Below are 18,955 nucleotides of genomic sequence, written 5' to 3' on the forward strand. Positions count from 1 at the left end.
TATTTGACACACACTAAAAAATGCATCTGCCTACTGCTTAGGCAATGGTAAATAACTGGCAAGGCAAGGGGAATAGGCCTTCTAAAATTAAAATCATATTGTTTTTGTCATCGCAGCAGGTAGCTAATACATTAAGCTATGCATTGAAAAGAACAGCTTGCAAATGGCATCATCTTAGCACCAATAAATGAGCATGCACATGGAACTCCTTCAAGGCTCGTCAACAGATGAAAATAATTAACGAATTCATATGCAAACTCCACATATGAATGATAAGGATCAAGAGAAGATTATAGTCCATTTTTATATCCAAGAAGTTTAGCTCATCATGTGCATCATGTGTCTGTCTTTAGAGGTACTATCTTGGGAATCATCTGGAAGACAATACTTAGACCTGGAGATGACAAGTGTGAGCCTATTTCCAATGAAGGCTTGGCGGTCGTTGCCACTGAGAAGCCCGTGGATGAGTGGGTGAAGACTAAGGGCCGTTGGGGTTGGGGAGGTAGAAAGATAAGATGCTTCTAGAGATGAAGCCAAGGAGAGCCATGGAAAAGTATGTCTTCTAGGGGTTGGGAACAATGCATTGCTCATTCATACATAACCAATATTTTCAAGACCCCTGAGCTAAATAAATACTATAAAAGATTGAGGTCAGGATTGTGGAATTATGTTTCCTAAAACAAACAAACAAACAAACAAACAAACAACAACAAAACCATGCAGGAGTAATGGGGATGGTGACGCAGCAAATTCTCATGGAGACCTGACTTATTTTGGGAGAGGGGAGTGTTCATATTTACTGAGCAACCATTGACTTGACAAGTAATAACACCCTTTAAAATTATACTATTCTCTTTGTATGGATTGGGATGGCTAAGATTATCAAGTTGGCAGGATCTGGAATCACCTAAGTGATGAACCTCTGAGCATTCTTGGAAGGGATTTAGTTGTTGTGCTTTGAGGGATTATTTAGATTGAATTAATTAAAGTGACATGACTAACCATGACTTTGTGTAGCATGCTGCACAGGCCGATGTCCTGGAGTGAATAAGGAGACAGGAGCTGAGTGCTAACTTTTATTGTTCCCTGCTTTTTAATCATGGGATACCGTGTGACTCAATACTTCAAAATCCTGCTGCCATGATTTCTCTTCTTCTCTTCTCTTCTCTTTTCTTTTTTCTTTCTTTCTTTCTTTCTTTCTTTCTTTCTTTCTTTCTTTCTTTCTTTCTTTCCTTTTCTTTTCTTTGCTTTTTTTCACTATAATGGATTGTACCCGAGAACTGTGATCCAAAATAACAAAATAAGCCATTTGTCCCTTACATTGCTTTGTCAGGTATTCTATCATAGCAGCAGGAAAGTAACTAGTATGTGAATGAATAAAGGAGTCTCAGTGAGACAATACCATTTAGGAAGGTTAGGGGCCATATTTGGGTGCCAACATGGTTGCTATAAAGTGGCCAAAGAAATATCTAGAAGGGGAAAAAAGCATTCCATATTAGAGGCAAGGACAGGGGACTCACTGACCATGTCATAGAAAATAAAAAAAAAATGGTTTAAAAGAAAAGAGAAAGAAAGAGAAGAAAAAGAAAGAAAGGTAAAGAAGCCCACTGGCTTGGGTGATCACAGTTACGTAATCATTAATTTTTTTCTTCAACATTTGTTAAACACTGGCCATAGCTTTAAATTTTGAAAGATCAATTTCATTTGGGCTGGAGGGAAGGCATTTGTGATGGCTTAAGTACTGAGTGGATCCTGAAAGAGACAAATAAGGCTCAGCTGGCTTTGTCCCTTGGGGGCTCTCTGTGGGGACAGGGGCTTTGAGTACAGCCTACAAGGGTTAGAGAAGGCAGAGGAATAAGGCACCCTACCCTGCCTCCTAGATGGGGCTGGAGGCGTTGAGTTTTGGCAATTGACCCTCCCCTAGCAACTGGAGCCATTCCCAACCCTGACCACCTGGAGTGGAAGAGCTAGCCAGGCCCGCAGGAAGCAACAGCAGCATACTCAAGGCCACCTTTGGGTGGGTCACCAGGATGGGGATGGCAGACAAGGCAAGGACAGGGGAGACCAGCTGCTTATGCAGACATCATGGTTTGACAGTGATGTATGACCTGGCCAGGGAGTGGTGGGACTAGAGGATACACAGCCCAGCCCTTCCTCATGATGAGGGTTGTTCAGCTGGAATGGAGAGAAGGTGAGTTGGGCAACCCTGACAGTGTTCTGTTCCATTCTAGAAGCCAGAGCCTGAGGAAGGGAAGACAGAGGGAACCTGGAGGGACACAGAAGATTGGAGGCCTGGGCTGGGGCCCCCGTCCCCCCACTGCACAGGCAGAGGCAGCAATGTGACACTAGAGACCCCAGGGGCCTGCAGGCAGGACATGGAGGAGGGGGAGACAGAAGAGCTGACTGTATGAGTGGACTAGGGAGGAATGGTGAGGGAGGTCCTGTCAGCACTTTGGTTTGGGGTAGGTAGAGAGTTAGGGTGGGGCATGCCGGTCCTTCTGTCTGTCCGTTGCCCTGCCCACCTCTCAGCTGGAGCTCAGTCCTTCCATTCCTTTTTGATGGTGAGATTCCACTCCCTGGACAGGTGGTCAGTTTTGTCATCATCGGTGAAGCAGGACTTGATGTTGTAACTTCCCCGAGCAAGCGTGACTTTGGGAGCCTCCTCCGTGAGTGTCAGAAACTCATACTCCTCAGTCCATAGCTCCCAACCATGTAGTCAGTCTTGTCGATTTTGACCCCTTTCCTGTTCTGTGTGCTGAGTGTACTTCATACCTGACACGATCTCTCTGTTCACCCGGAAAGAAATTTTTATCCGGTACTCCACACCTTTCTTCAAGACAAACGACTGTTGCTTGAAGCTCTCCAGATCACCTGTCAGGCCCAGTTCCAGAGGTCAGGCAGGTCACAATGACAGTGGGGACACTGGGGTCTGCAGAGACAGCTACTTGGCCAACTTTCGAAGGCTTTCATCATCCTTGTCCAGTTCCCTGGGTCTCCTGGAGGCTCTTCTGGGCTGGAGGCTTGTAGTTCACAGAGTGTGTGTCTTCCTCATTCTCTGCAGCTATCTGCACAAGGTGCTCAGCAGTGGGTCCCTGTTCTGCCATGCTCACCTCTAGCTTGACCGGAGGCTTGACCGCCGCTCTTGTGCTCCCTCCCGCACCAAATGACGAAGGACGTCCCAACATGATTTTTTATGTATATACATGGTTTTCCTATATGTGTGTATGTATGTAGACTTTATCCATGCCTGATGGAGACCAGAAACAGACATCAGGTCTCCTGGAACTGGAGTTACAGAGGATTTTGTGCTGCTGGAAGAACCCGGAGCATCTGAGATTATAGTCAGTGCTCTAAGCCACTAAGCCATCACTCCAGCCCCTAAAACATTTTAGACCAAAGAATAAATCACACTAGGAAGATAAGTGTAAAATTTCTAACCTGCTAGCAGGAGTAGAGGTCATGAGATAGACTGGCAGTCTTCAAGAGTTTTTTGACAGTGGCTTCAAACTCACTATGTAGTCAAGTCTGACCTTGAACTTCTGTCCCTCCTGTTTTTACCTCCAAAGTCCTGTAATTATAGCTGTGTTCAGTTTACGCAGTGCTCACGGTATCTCTCATGCTAGGCAAGTGCTCTACCCACTGAGCAAATCCCCAGCCTCAAGACACCAGGGCTTGATATCTCGATATTATTTTCTTCTTCTCCTTTGTGGGCAGACTCAAGATCAATGCACTTGGCCTAGCTCCTCAGCAAGGTTCCCAGTCTCGTGCATAGTGGTCCACACACAGTGGCAAGCAACATGTGGGGGTAATCATGACGATAGGGGTACAGACAAGACACTGGCTGTGATTTTATACCTTATAATAACAGTCATAATAATAGCTATGTTGTACATCCAACGCCCTTTAAAAGCATTAACATTTCACACTGTGCGCATCCGCCCAGAGCAGATCAATATTTATTCTTCCAAGTGTGTCAAGTATACAATTGGGGCACCTTGGGGTGAAAACATCACCCTGCCAGTGTCACTGCGTTAGCCTCAGCACTTGGAAATCACATCTCCCAATTCATTATGTCACAATAATAAAGTGACCCTTGCCTGTCAAACACATTCATTAGTAGCAAGGCAGGAGTCGGGCAGAAGGAGTAGACAATACTGCTCTGGGGAGTTACAACACTAAACAGCCATCATGAAACCATGATTGCTGTAGACACAGCATCAGTCCTGGCAGGAAAAAGGCACACGGGCACACACAAGTGCACATATACATGGGTATATGGGCACATTCATGCTCACACAGAGAACAGCATGAGAACTTGTTCTTGTGACTCCTTACCCAAGTTGTCTCATCACTACTAATTCTCTCCCTTCCTCTCACACTTGTGTGTGCTTCACTGACAAAGCAAAGTGAATTGAATTAGCAACTAACAGGGCAAGGGCCCTGCACAAGATTAGTTCAGGAGCACCCAAGCAGGGCCAGAGAGCTCTTCAGTCCATGAAGATAGAATCTTCAAAGACAACTCAGAAGTCATTCACAGCACACTTCAGGGCTTGCCTCTGCTGTTGCACATTTTGAAAGCTATACAATAGACCTGTGACGGAATACATCTAGGGTGCAGTTTAGGTGCAGGGTCCTTCCCACCCGTGACTTTAACTAGTTTGTGGAGCTGAAAGGTTCGGGCTCAACTCAGAGAGAGGGAGGAAGAAACCACTTGGCACTGAAAGTGAAGAAAGGAGATGAGGGAGCGTGGCTTCCTGACTAACTAGGTCCTCTGTGTGTAAAGCCCACAGAATCAGCAGCCCTCATCTTAGTGCAACATGTCACCCCTACTCCTTGTTATTACCTTTTCTCTCCTGTTTATTGTTTGTAGGTCCTGTTTCCTTCAAGAAAACCTCTTTCTGCTTCCCAATTGGTCCCTTGCAGGCAATCTTATATCTGCTGCATGACACACATTCTAAAATGCCTTGGGTGTGTTGATAGACACATGACGTTGGCCTGTTTGTCTGGAAGGTAATGTCTGCAGATGTAGAACAGAGATGGGGCCCCATAATGCTTCTGTGTCAGGCCTGCGAGGCTCACCCGAGCGTCAGTACAGTGAAATGTGAATGAACTTAGATCTTTAGACTCAAATTCAAATTTATATTTTTAGTAAACTGCTGGTAAGAGGAAGCTGCAAGGACAGAGGTCAGGAGGATATGCAACATACCTCAATTCATAGGTGCCCCTTGGTCTTGCTGGAGCGTGCGTGGGCCTCCAAACTCTCAAAGGAATGATGTAAGGAGTAAAGTATTGCATAGACCAAACACCAGTTGTGAAGAAGTCTAAAAATGAAGCACTAGAGTCTTTGAGTAAGAAATCAGGGCTTGCACTTAACAGAGTCCACACGTATTGACTTTTGTTAAGTGAGACGAGATATTAAATCATAAGCAATAAATACACAGCTTCCACCCACCAGCTTCAAGAGCAATCTCCTTTATTCAGACCTTCAGTTGGCTAAGGTTGTAGTAAGATATAGCATATCTAATTATTTCACTATTTATCTAATGCAAACTGTAAGTCGCCACAGGTTTGGGGAACCATAGTGTGGTACTTGTTGTCAACAAGATGGGTGTGACATCAGTCTACACACAGCAGATTATTTTTTAAAAAGTATTCTTTATTGTTATTCTAGGAGTGTAGCATAAGGATCTCCTACTTTAGCCTATAGAACGAAAAGACCCACATTGGGTGTTGTGGAGCTATGTTGGCTTTCTTAAAAGAAGTGAGATAGTCTTCTCCCAGTGCACCATAGTGCCCTTGACTGTAAGACAAAGTACAGTCTAGTGAGTGCCTTCTGTGTCTAACTATGCATGTTCCAACCCCAACCTCATCATTTTTATTTCTATCTTGAGAAAATGTCACCATGTCCAAGAGATCCAACTTTTTAAACAGTGGATAATATCCATTAAAAACTAGATGGCAGTGGTAGAATTTAGCACAGACTATTTCCTCTTGTCTGAAGGACACCATGTAAGTATTAAACATCTTGTCATAGTTCTATAATGAGTATTCAATATATATCCTCAATGAATGCACAACTAAAGATTGATCAAGTAGACATGTGATCAGCCTTGTGATTGACAGTGGCAGTAATAAACAGTGACTCCTGGATTTTACAAAACTTTAAAAAAAAATCATAATTTCTAACTATGGAAAACTCCATGCAATTAGAATCCCTAGGTGGCTCCTGATACTCAGTGACACAGGCTTTTGTTTCCTGTGGCCCTGACATCTCTAGGGTCCTCTGTAACATTCTTCTGTACTTTCTGCCTTCTTCTGACCATCAAACACAGAATAAACTATAAGAAACCATGTGGCATTGTGTAAGACCCACATGGAATGATGCATATTATGTCCAACATGTCTTTTGGGCAAGATCAACGTATAGATCTCACCGTTGTGCAAGGAGCTAAAGCCTTCTGCTCAGGTACATGGCTAGAGGAACAAACAGTCTCAGCTCGATACAGTCAGCCTTGGCCATTGGCTTCAATCCTTATGAACAAAACAACAAAATTCTGAGAGCTTTCTCTCTGTATGTTTGATACATTAGATCTATTCATGTCCTCACTAGGCATCTTTCCGCACATGCATCAGTCTTGACACTACTCGAGCATTAGATTCTTTTTTTTTTTTTTTTTTTGGTCTCTAGATTCTTAAGCCACTTTCCTTCTTGGAAGGATTCTCCTTCATACAGGCATGCAATAATGCTGATAATTAAATTAAAATAAAGGTCACACAAACATTTGGGTGTTCTATGGGGGACTCCACAGTCTCAGTCCTGGAATTTACTACCCAGACTTCCCAGTATCTTTCCACTAGATTTTGCAGTTAAGAGCAATTGCTGCTCTCACAGAAGACCCAAGTTCCATTTCCAACATCCACAAGGTGGCTCATAACCTTCTGTAACTGCAGTTCCAAAGACATCTGGGGCCCTCTCCTGATCATTAAGGGTACTGCACACATATGGTGCACAGATGTTTATGTATCTAAAAGACACAAATACAGAAAATAAAAATAAACACATCTCAAAAAGTTAAATAAATAAGGTAAGTAAAAATATTACTAAAATTTTATGCACGAATGATAATCTTTTAGTAGCTCATAATTAGTCACAGCACATGCAATTTCTTTGAGTGTTAGGAAAGAGTACTTATGATAAAGAGGATAGCATGGCTTACTTTTCAAATTAACCTTTGATTTTCTTGCTCAGGGTTTTCCATTTACAATGAAATATGAAATAGCTTAACTGTATATTTTCTCCTGCTTTGGGTATTATCACATGGTTTGACTTTGTTGATATTTAGGCCTCTTACTTAAGAGTAGAGAAGACCACACCACAGTTAACTCCTTTCTCAGTTCTAAATATTGAAATATTCAGCACATGATGTTCATGGCTAGCACATGATAGTCAAATGATGGCACTGACCTACTCAAATCTGAAATTACTAAAGTTTCTCATCTGCATTTTAGTAAACACATTACTCTTTTACCTCTGTTGTAAACAGTCATTCCTTGGCAATTTAGATTTCCTGTCTGTGACGTTTCTAGAGTGAGGCTCGCAATAATACTCCGCGTGCAGAGTTTTTTGTGAAGCATAGAAATCTGTAGTACACTACCATTTAGCTAGCATTGCATGCTTGAAGAGCACTGGTGCTCACAACTCCACTTCCCTGTGTCTGCATCCCCCCTCCCATTCATTTCACTCTGACATCAGCCTTGCACTCTACTGAAATCAGTGCAGCAAAGGTCACCAACGTCTCTGCATTGCTACATTCAAGGGCTTAGCTTTCATCCAAAAAGGTGCTCAGTTCTTTGGGGAAGGAGAAGCAAGAAACAAAGATGACAAAAGAGACAACCGGATATCACAGCAGCCTGTGAGCGTGGAAATAGCATCAGGAAAAGCCTGTAACTGACTTACAGGCCAAATTAAGGACAGTTAAGTAAAATGATGATGCACACTCTACTTCACTCTCTAACCCATGCCTCAGAGTGGCTTTCCTAAGACCCAGCTTGACTGCTTCTAAAAGCCTCTGTTTGGGCTTCTAAATAGGAAGCAGAGAACTTGGACATGTTAAGTCTGGAAAGTTTCTTGAATTAGTAGGTGAACTGTTAACAGCTGTCTTCCTTCAAAGGAAGGAAGGTATGGTGCTATAACTAATGGATGGGAGCAACTGGGGAGGGGGAAGGGGAAGAAGAGAAAGAGAGGAGGAAGGGAAAGAGGGGGGAAAGCACACACACACACACACACACACACACAGAGAGAGAGAGAGAGAGAGAGAGAGAGAGAGAGAGAGAGAGAGAGAGCAAAGTTTGCATAAATGGAGTGAAAGTACAAGAGTGTCACCATTCATGTGTGAAGATCACAGGGCCACTACTTAGGCTTTTTTTTTTCTCCTTGCCACACTGCACACTCTCAGTGTAGTTGGCCTGGGACCTTCCAGTCAATTCTTCTTCCTCAGCTGCCCATCTCACAATGGAAACTGTGGAATTTCAGATGTGCACCGTCACCAACTCCAGCTTCTTACGTGGGTCTCAACTCTCTAGTTCTAGCCAACAGACTCACATCCCGGGCATCTTTACCCACTGAGCCATCTCCCAGCTCCCAAGAGTTCATTTATTTAAAAAAAAGGGACCTTTCATCAATCCTGAGGCATGTCTATCATCTTCCCCAATATGGAGAAAAACTGAAGAGCAACCTGGTAGGCTTCCCTCCCTCCAGATCCCTTTTAATCACATAAGCATCATATCCAAAGACACATTGCTGGGAGGTGAGGGATCAAAGCTTTGATACCAAGATTTTCAAGTTCTGGGAGACCAGCACTCTTTCCACAAGCAACATTTGTCTAAATGGAGCTCATTAAAATTTATTTCAACAATACCGGTGTCTATTTTAAGCTAAAGAATAGAACTTCTAAAGAAAATAAATCTGAAGTGCTTGTGTTCTTAGCACTAAAATATACTTTCGCTCCATTACTTCACCTTGATTCAAGGTACATTAGGTCTCTTTTGATCCAGAGGGAAATCACTTTTTTTTTCAAATGTTGTACAGAAAGCTTAGAATGAGGGCCCATGAGATGCTAAGCAGGAGAGAGGCACTTGCTAAGCTGGCTTTGTGACAAGTCAAAAGCATCGGACTCACGTAGTAGAGGAAAAAGGGCAGTGGTTCCACAAAGTTGTTCTATGACCTCACATGATTACAAGCACATGAACACACACACACACACACAAAAGTAAAGTTTAAAAAGACAAACTTTGGAGTTATGTTTCTGTCACTGTTGCATATTTATGTGCAAATGTGTGCAGGAACATGCACCCATGTGTGCACCTATGGAGACCAGAGGTCACCTTTAGGATATCTTCATTAGCGTGCTCAGTCAGGATGTCTTCACTGAACATGGCCATTTGGACTAGTCAGTAGGCTCAAGGATCTGCCTGTCTCTGTCTCCTAGTGTTACAGATGCTCAAGGCCAGGACCAGATTTCTTCAAGGGTTACAGGGATCCATACCAGGGTGTCAATCTAATTGTCCCTGTTTCCTCTACCTTATTGTCTAAGCTGGGGTCTCTCTGTGTCTCTCTGTCTATCTGTCTGTCTCTCTCACCTAGAACGTCCTGTTTAAGCTAGATGGGTCCCCCAGGGTGACCCCTACCAGGAGAGATCTGTGCATCTCTTCCCATCCCCCCAAACCCCAGGTACTCGGGTCCCAAAACAAGCATCTGTGGCTGGCCTTGGTGTGGGTTCTTGGAATCTGAACTAAGACTCTCATACACACAGCAAGCATTTTGCCCAAAGAGCCATCTCTTCAGCCAGAGCTGAACATGGCATCATCATGTTCACTGAGAAGAGGATTTTGAAGCAGACAGAAAGCACCAAAACAGTATACACTGGCTCCAGTAATAACACTGTGCACAGGAGCGAAAGGCTGGGAGGTAGATCTCTGATGCACAGTGCTTGGGAGATACAGAACGCTATCAGAAGGAAGGTGTGACTAACAGAGCATTGTTAACGGAGTCATGACATCCCTATTCTAGTGCTGCCTGGAGCTGCCGAACTTGGCAAATGACTACCTTACAGTGCTTTCAAGGTAGGAAGACAGATAATTATAATTCTTACACACAGACGAGAATTCAAGAGAAATCCAGGGAGAAGTTTATTGAAAAACATATTGACATATCAATATTATAAATTACTTTCTCCTATTAAACAAAAAAAAAAATAAAACAGAATTCTTTTTTGTAGGCTAGCTCATCATTGTACAAAAAGGTGTATATTTTAAAAAGAGACATACTGCTTTGAAAATTCTTTTCTTACATAAAAAAATGACTATTATGTATTTATTCTGTAACTTTCCCAGAACCCCAGAAATATCAAAGTCAAGTTTCCAAACAGCTTTGCCCTCCATTGTCTTCAGTGAGCCCATCAGCATAGTCTGTTTCCCATCAAAAATCCTCATGGAAACCTGATTTTTAGTCAAAACACAGCTCTCTTTCCCCACCCTTTGCAAAAGTAAAAGAAGATGTAATGCCATGTTTTCATTCCATGAATTTCATCCAGCTCCTTTCTTTCTTGGATGATTAAGTGTGGGGGTGGGGGGCAATAATTACAGCGATGTTGTCAAGCGCATGGTTTTAATAGAGAGCGGAACTGGAGGCAGAGCTGTGTAGATGAATGTGGAAATGGACAGAACACAAAGCGTGGGTCTGACTGATATTTAACTCCACTGGTCTCAGAGGGTGGATCCTGAGTGTTGGAGAAGTGTTCTCACTGACCCCATTACTGCCTCTGGCACTCATGGTGGCAAGAGGGCAGCGGCAGAGTGAGACACTTAGTGAATAACGTGGAAATTATAGTGTTGTGTTAAATGTGTCTTCTGCAGGGAGCCTTCTCATCCTCAGATAACAGTCTTAAAATGCCAACAAGAGAATATAGGGGTCTCGGTCTCTCTCTCTCTCTCTCTCTCTCTCTCTCTCTCTCTCTCTCTCTCTCAGTGGTTCTTTTTTAAAATCTTGTGTGTTGTGTATGTATGAGGTGTGTGTGTGTGTGTTCCTGTGAGTCTGGGCAGATACACACATGTTGTACAAGATCAGAAATCAGAGGACAACTATACGTGTCAGTTCTCCTTTCTCATTTTGATTTAGGCAGAGTCTCTTTGTTTTGTGTAGCGTATGCCAGGAAGCCAGGTACAGAGACTCAGAGGCTCCTGGGATACATCTGCCCCTGCCTCAGATTTCCCCGTAGAAGCACAAGGATTACAGTTGCAGGCTACTATACCCAGTTTTACATGGATTCTGGGGATTCGAACTCAAGTTTTCACACTTACATGCCACATGCTTTACCCACTGGGATGTCTCCTCAGCTAGTAGCAGTGCCTTTAGTGGAAACTGGAGCCCACTTACATCTGGATTAACAGGAGAGGTGGTAGAACATAGAGAAAGAACATCAGGAAGATGGCAGCGTCAGCTGGGCAAGTCCACATCTTCACCAGTAGGCTGGGCCCCTGTGTTATCTGTGGTTGTGTGTGTGTGTGTGTGTGTGTCTGTGTGTGTACAATCAAAATTGTGATTTTGCTTTTATTCTTGTCTGGTCTTTCACCACTGTCTACTATGATAAAGAATGGGGATTAATATGCAGGAGGAAACATAGGAAGGTGATATTCCTATTGTTGACAGCTTGTCAAGCTACAATAAAGAGAGAAAGAGAGCCCCAATTAATGGAGGAGCAGGAAGGGAACATGGAAAGTCAGACTGACTGCAAAACACCATTTTGCAGACACATCTGCAAACCCAAATTCTGGGGATATTAAGCAAGGAGGATTCCGGGTTTGAAGCTAGCCTGGGCAATGTAAGATGATAATGGAAAACAGACTTAAAGGGGTCACTGATAGAGCCTAGTGGCAGACATTCGATGGCCTTGAATTTGCTCTGGGGCACTCCCAAAAGCACTGGGAAAGTTAGACGGATAAATAACATCCAGAGAAAGAAGCTAGTTAACCATACGGAGAGTGGCCTAAAGAGCTGACTAGAGAGACCTCCGTCCCCAAAAGATACCATCCACCCCACAGCAATGTGTCTTAAGTAGTGTGTGAATGATGCTGCTGGCCTCTGTCCTGGGATGCTCTCAAAGTCAGGTGACAGCCAAAAAAAAAAAAAGAGGTCTCTCTGACTTTCTGACTTCTCTTTGGGAGCTAAGCATGGGAGAGGGCACCTGGAAACAGCCCAAAGCAAAATACATTTTCAAAGTTAACATTCTCTAGGAGGAGACCATCTTTCAGAACTGAAGCACTACTCTGGTTCACTGAAAGTGGAGTGAACATTGCCATGCAGGGAGGATGGAAGCATCCCCAAATCTTGAATCTCAGCTGTGAATCCTTATGCAAGCTGCTTTATCTGAGTATCAGTTTCCTTGCATCCTAAAAAAAAAAAAAAAAGGTGCACTAGGAATGGAAAGTTTTAGTAGGAAGGTTGCCTCCACTTATTGACCCCCTCCTGCAAACAGGTCATGCTAAAAGGAATGAGCTACAAGCATCAGCTGAAGTAGGAGGCCAAGCTATGAGCATCATCGTCAGCTGACGCAGGAGGCCTAGGCTGGGCTGGAAGATTTGCCAGGTGTTCTTGAAGGTTTAGTGTCTTCAATGCCTGAGGGTTGCTCCAACTCCAGTTTCATGGAATCAAAGAAATGCTGAAGGCATGACAGCACGTAGATGCAATAATGCATTCCAACAACTAGGCTGGGTCATTCCAGTGGATCTTCAATTTGAAGGGCCCTCCTGTAGGCATAGAAGAATTAAAAGCCCAGTTAGCCTATGTTAAAGTGATATCTAAATGCAGCTGCATGCCACTGAGTCTCACTGGTCAATCATCTAGGGAGGGGTACCTCCCAGAGTGACCTTCACAACAGCAAAGGCAATTGCTTTAAAACAGCAGAGCTTTCAGACAACTTACTCAACTCTTAGAGAGAGCAAAGCGATCCTCTCTCCATCTACTGTGATTACTAAATAAGGGTCATCTAGTGGATTCATACTTGATGCAACAAACTGTAGAGATGATTCTCAAAGCCATAGTCTTTATTTCTATTTGTTTACATCACTAAGGAATAACTTAAAACACACATTGTTGGCTAGATTCAGGTTTGAAGATTCCAATAAGTAAGTGGCAAGGGAGTTTGGGGGGGCCCAGGAAATCCTGCAGTATCATTCCTTTGGAGTTCCTGTTACACCTTTCAGCCCTTTGAGCCTCTGCAAATGCATTGAGTTAAAGTGAAGTTAGTCCACACTGAACAGTTATAAAGAACTGCTGGACAGAAGGGCTACACCACTCTCAAGTCCTAAACTAAAGCCCACAGGTACCAGCAATGCCATATATACCAATTACTTAAAGTGACTTAAGTGTATCATTTTCACTTAACTCATTCAGAAAGTTTAAAGTAGTGACAAGATCAACAATGAAGTCGAGCCCACCAGTTCCCACCTCTAGGGCAAACATTAATTTCAAAAGCAGAATACCTAGACTTCCAAAAAGTCTCCAGTTGCCAAGAGCAGATCTCATAGCTGTTTCCAAACCTGCACACCTGGGGGACTTTGTTCTCCTGTAGTAGATTTGCAGAGGAATCAGCAGGTGGAACTCCTTGTAGTAAAGGAGACAGAACACAAGAAGCTTAGAAGACACGAGGAGAAGTCACAAGCAAAGGGGGCAGAGTATCGGATGCTGGCAAGGCCACCTGTTGTTATTTATGAAGCAGGCAAGAGCCAGAGTCCTTACCATCAGGTTCTGGAAGTTTCAGCCCAGTTCCATTGTTCCTTTTTATGACAGCCCAGTTGATTGGGCATCTTAGGGAGGAACCAGGCAAGTCATCTACCCAGCTGATGGGATGAGGCCCGATGGTTATCATCATCTGATTTTGCAGTGCCCTGAATGTAATGTTGGAAAATAGCCTTAATAAAGACATAACCATATGCATCCAGTTCTGAAGGAGTGGGAACACAGCCAAAGTAACTTGATTCACATCGTCTAAGATCTATTTTACTGTCCTTTCTACCCTTTCATCTGGACTGGACTCAGTGGGGAATTTGGATCAGATATTAGTCATAAAGGAAAATTATATTGGTTGACAAAAATCAGATTAGAGGTGGAGTGAAAGGCATGCCTGTGAGCACTCAGACCTGTGGGTATGTTGGCCAGTTTTAAATAGCCCATGATGTCCCTTAAAGTCACAGTCATCCATCTTTGCATCACCTGTATATATCTCCTAGCAGCTAAAGGAATGAATAGTGGCCTCCAAATGCCAAAATTCAAATTGTTACTCAAATCCGCACTGGTTTAGGAGTCTGCAATGAATAAGGCTTGGTAGCCTACTCCCCATGAAGCATTTCCCTAAGGAAATGGAGTTCATAATAACTTTGCCATTATGTTATTGTGGAGATTCAATGAGAATTCACTTAATGTTCTTAGCCAAAGTCCCTCATAGGGTGAAGTGCAGGCTGGCTATCATTATTTTTACTATTATAACTGATTCGGAGGAGTTGAATGAATGGAAATTTAGGTGGGTGTCAGAGAGAAGAAAGCACCTGGCATTTAGAGTTCATTGTACATCTAAAATACTACAATTCTGTTCAATTTCCAGAGACTTTCATGGCCAAACACTTTATATCTGAAAGTGTTTTATTAGCAGTGCTGGATATTAGCATGCCTGTTTGGAGGCTAGGAGATAGGGCTAAAGGCCTGAGAACTGAAATTCAAAGCATCTTTTTGGTAAGCTGATAGGTACCCATTGGTAATCAACCTTTATGTTGACCATTCTACCATGCTCAGACAAAAGACTTCATGGGGCAGAGAGATGGTGCCATGGCTAGTATCTGCTGTCTAGACAGCAGGACTAGAGTTTTGATTGCCAGCATCCAAGTAAAAAGCAGAGGTTGATAATGCCAGTCTAACTCCAGTGCTAGTGGAGCAGACACAGGCAGATCCTGGAAGCTTATTGGTCAGCCAACCTCATAAAATCAATGAACCCCAGGTTTAGTGAAAGACCCTGACTTGAAAAGAAAATAGAGAACAGTGAAGAAAGATACCCAACATCTTATTGAAACAAGCATGCACATATACTCGCACATGCACACAAACAAATGAAAAGAAATGGAACATCGTGGTTGTCTTTCTATGTGGATGAACAGACACACTCATGGTCAGAAGGAGAACATCCTTTTTTAATAAAGAATTTATTTTACTTTTAGTTATGTTCGTGTATGAGTATGTGATCATGTGAGTGCAGTACCTGTACAGGCCAGAAGAGGGTGGTAGATCTCGCATGAAGCTGGAGTTATAGTAGGATAGGGACCTCTTGCTGTGGACATGGGTATTGGGAATTGAATTGGGTCCTCTGCAAGAGTAATATATCCCTTAACCACTGACTCATCTCCCAGCCTTGGGATTACCTTTTGTTTTTGTTTTTTTGTTTTGTTTTGTTTTCAACTTAAGAAAGGCCACAGATCCTAAAATCACCCTTTGGGTCAGAAATACATTTCATTCATCTCACATCCCCAATGTGTGGTAGAGTTTTTGAATACAGTAACAGTTGACAAATATTTGTTACATAAGCAATATAGCATGCCCAGTGATCTCTTTTGGTGTCTGTCTGTCTGTTTGTTTGTTCGTTTGAGACAGGGCATCACTCTGCAGCATTGTTTGATCTGATACTTACTTTATATTAAGGCTGCTCTTGAACTTGATGTGAGTCAACTGCCTCTCCTTCCCAATTGCTGGAGTTACAGGTGTGCACTCCAAACTGAGTTCTTTAGAGACAGTTAGGACTTTTGTAAGGTGACAAAGGAAGAGGTCCTGTAATCAGAGAGAACATAATGGAAATTGGCAATACCAGACAAAACAGGTATGTCTGATATGCTATGTTGTTGGGATGGACAGCAGATAAAGTAGACAGTGCTTATGAAAGTCATGTGAAGATTGAACATGCTGTGATCCTGCGTGGTTCACTCTACTGAATACTTCCCACTCTGATGGCCTTGACATCTTTTGTGGACCCAAAATGATCTTCTCATCAAGTTCACACTTCCAAAGTCTTCTCTCAAGCGTCTTAATTCTCTCTCCCTTAATTCTTGTTTTTAAATATTTTGCAGAGTAAGTAAAGAATATAGATGAGCAGTATTTATTTGCTTGCATGTTGTCTAATAAAAAAAAAAAGAAAGAAAGCTTGAAAAGAACAAACCATTCAGTGTTTGCGAAATGACCAGTTAATCCAGCTGTCTCATTCTCTTATCTATACCATGCATATAGCACCTCTTTGAAAGGACTCCTACCTGAAGCTGTTCCCAAGCATATAATCAGCAAACATTTCTAAACATTACTATACCAAAAGTATTTACATTTTATGTCATTTTGTAACACAATACTCAGTAAAAGAATATTTTCTTAGGTTTTATTGAAAATATTTTGCATTGAAATGACATTAAAATTTGAAAACACGGGGGCTGGAAAATTCCTCAGCAATTTGCAGAGGTCCTGCGTTCCATTCCCAATACCACATGGTAGCTCAAAATATCTATAACTACAGTTCCAGAGGATCTGAGAGGTTCTTCTGGCCTTCATGGGGGGTACCAGGCATGTAGGCATGTAGATGATTTTATATATATATATATATATATATATATATATATATATATATATATATACATATACATATATATGCAGGCAAAACACTCATACACATAAAATAGAAATAAAAAATTTAAAGAGAAAGTTGGAGACTTGAGAAAACTGGGAAGCTAGAATCATATTAAACATGCCCAGCAGCATCTGAATAATGCAGGAAACATGTTTGTGGGCAGAGATCGCACTACGGAGCATTTCCAGATTATAGTTTCTAGGCTCCTTCTACAATAAAGGACATAAATTAATTCAAAGTTATGTTTATATGTTACACCCACACACCATTCTAGTGCCAGACCCCTGTATACTTCTAGGTTCCTGAGCTGAGCCTAACCATGGCGAAATTTATTTGTTGCAATTCGCCTTAGAATCAAGTTCAGTTGTACCACTCTACGGTTCATTTCTTTTCACATCAAAGCTGCTCCTTTTTTATTTTTATTTTTGAGGTTAATATAAAAACAAAATTTCCCCCTTCCCTTTCCCCTTTCCATATCCTCACGTGTGTGTGTGTGTGTGTGTGTGAGTGTGTATATTCTCCTGCAAATTCATGGCCTCTTTTTTCATTAATTGTTATTGCATTCATATATGTATCTGCATATACATATATATTCATAAGTATAGCCTGCTCAGTCTGTATACTGCATGTATGTTTTCAGGTGTGGCTGTTTGATACTATGAAAGCAATCGGTGTGCTCTTCCCTGGAGAAGGATATCCTTCCTGATCCCAGATTTCCCCACTTGTGTGTAGCTCTTTGTGTAGGACTGAAGCTTCATGAGATGTTTCTCCCTCTGCTTTGCTGTGGCCATCAGGGTTGTGGTTGTTTGTTTCATGCTCGGGCAGTCATTCTGGTGAGACATTATGGCTATAGCTTGGTGTGTTACTAGGAGACCTAACTTCCTAGGTTTTCTATCAATGAAAATAAGGTTTTAAAAAATCATTTCAAGAAATCTGCTTATGAGGCCGGAGGCATGGCTCAGCCATTATGATTGCCTTTGGCTCTTGCAGAGGACCTGATTTCTGTTGCCAGCACCCATGTCTTGGGGTCCACAGCCACCTAGAACTCTACTTCCGGGGGATCCGATGTCCTCTTCTAGTCTGTCCAGGCTCTCGCATAGGCACACACAAACATAAATAAAAGTAAAATCAAAATGCTTTAAAAATGAAACAAGCTTGTGGTGGGAAATTTTCTTCTGGCAATATAGGATGAAATTATTATCCTCATTTACAGAAATGGCAAGTTGACCAATGATAAGAACTATGGGAATGTGCTTTCCTTCTATTCCAGGGCCATTTTTGAACAAAGCTCATATTCAATCAGCTTCAGTTCTTTAGGTCACTCTTTCTGAGAAAGATCTGCAAGCTCTGCCTAACAACATCCTTACGGTGTCAGCTGTAATTCTATGTCCTTTACTTTTATTCTATGGGGGATTTTAACAAGCATATTTGCTCTCAATGTTACTACTTTCTACAGTGTTGGTCCTGGTTAAGGTTTTGTTGTTGTTGTTTGGTTGGGTTTTTGTTGTTGTTGTTGCTGTTGTTTGGGGTTTTTTTGGGGGGTGGGGTGGGAGCTTACTTTGATTTGGTTTGCTTTACTGATTTTAAAGCAGATTTTAATTCCGTAATTAAACTTGAACCTCCTGTATCTTCCTTATTTCAAGAATGCCCCCTCTGAATCGCCCCTGTTCACTTTCCATCACGATTATATCATAGTTAACTGATTCTCTTTCTTTATGAAGTTCTTCCTTGAAAGTCTAGTGGGAACTATGTACGATTCCAAAAAAATAAAAAAATAAAAATTAAAAAGAAGATGGCTACTCAACTGTCTGATGGAGCCAAACTATGGCTCCTGACAGGGCAAGCAAAGCACAGAGGTGGATTATCTTACTCTCACATGAGCCAGCACAGGTGCCAAGTAACAGCTTCCTTCAGTTCCAATAGACTGATGTTTTGTGTGATTCCTTACCAGGGGTGTCCATCCCATATTTTATGTATGTGGGTATCCTTCTTTTCCCATGTTTTCACCCATTTTTTTTTAAAAAAATAAAAACAGGAGAGATTATATCAAAGACTCCTAGACAATACTTTCATCCAGAAAGCCTAGACTAAAATGAGTTTGTGGGCTTTGCAGATAATTTTCCAGAGACCTGCCATTATTAATAAGTAGACCAAATGAACATTCTAGTTAAAAGAAGACCCCCCTTACCCTTTGAAATGTCCCAAACACTTTATAAAATTGCCATTACTTTTAAGACCTGAAATTT

The 18,955-nt window shown here is 42.2% G+C and overlaps 1 protein-coding gene and 1 pseudogene across 1 annotated transcript in view; one reads left to right on the top strand and one right to left on the bottom strand.

The window, feature by feature from the left end:
• Positions 1–18,955, top strand: part of Mdfic2 (MyoD family inhibitor domain containing 2) — a 104,596-nt gene that overhangs the window by 61,867 nt on the left and 23,774 nt on the right. The gene's annotated exons all lie outside the window — the stretch shown is intronic.
• On the bottom strand, positions 2,537–3,104 carry LOC110296903 (rho GDP-dissociation inhibitor 1 pseudogene; annotated as a pseudogene).

The sequence above is a fragment of the Mus caroli genome, unplaced genomic scaffold, assembly GCF_978045245.1.
Source record: "Mus caroli unplaced genomic scaffold, Mus_caroli_1 scaffold_7, whole genome shotgun sequence".
Lineage (NCBI taxonomy): Eukaryota > Metazoa > Chordata > Mammalia > Rodentia > Muridae > Mus > Mus caroli.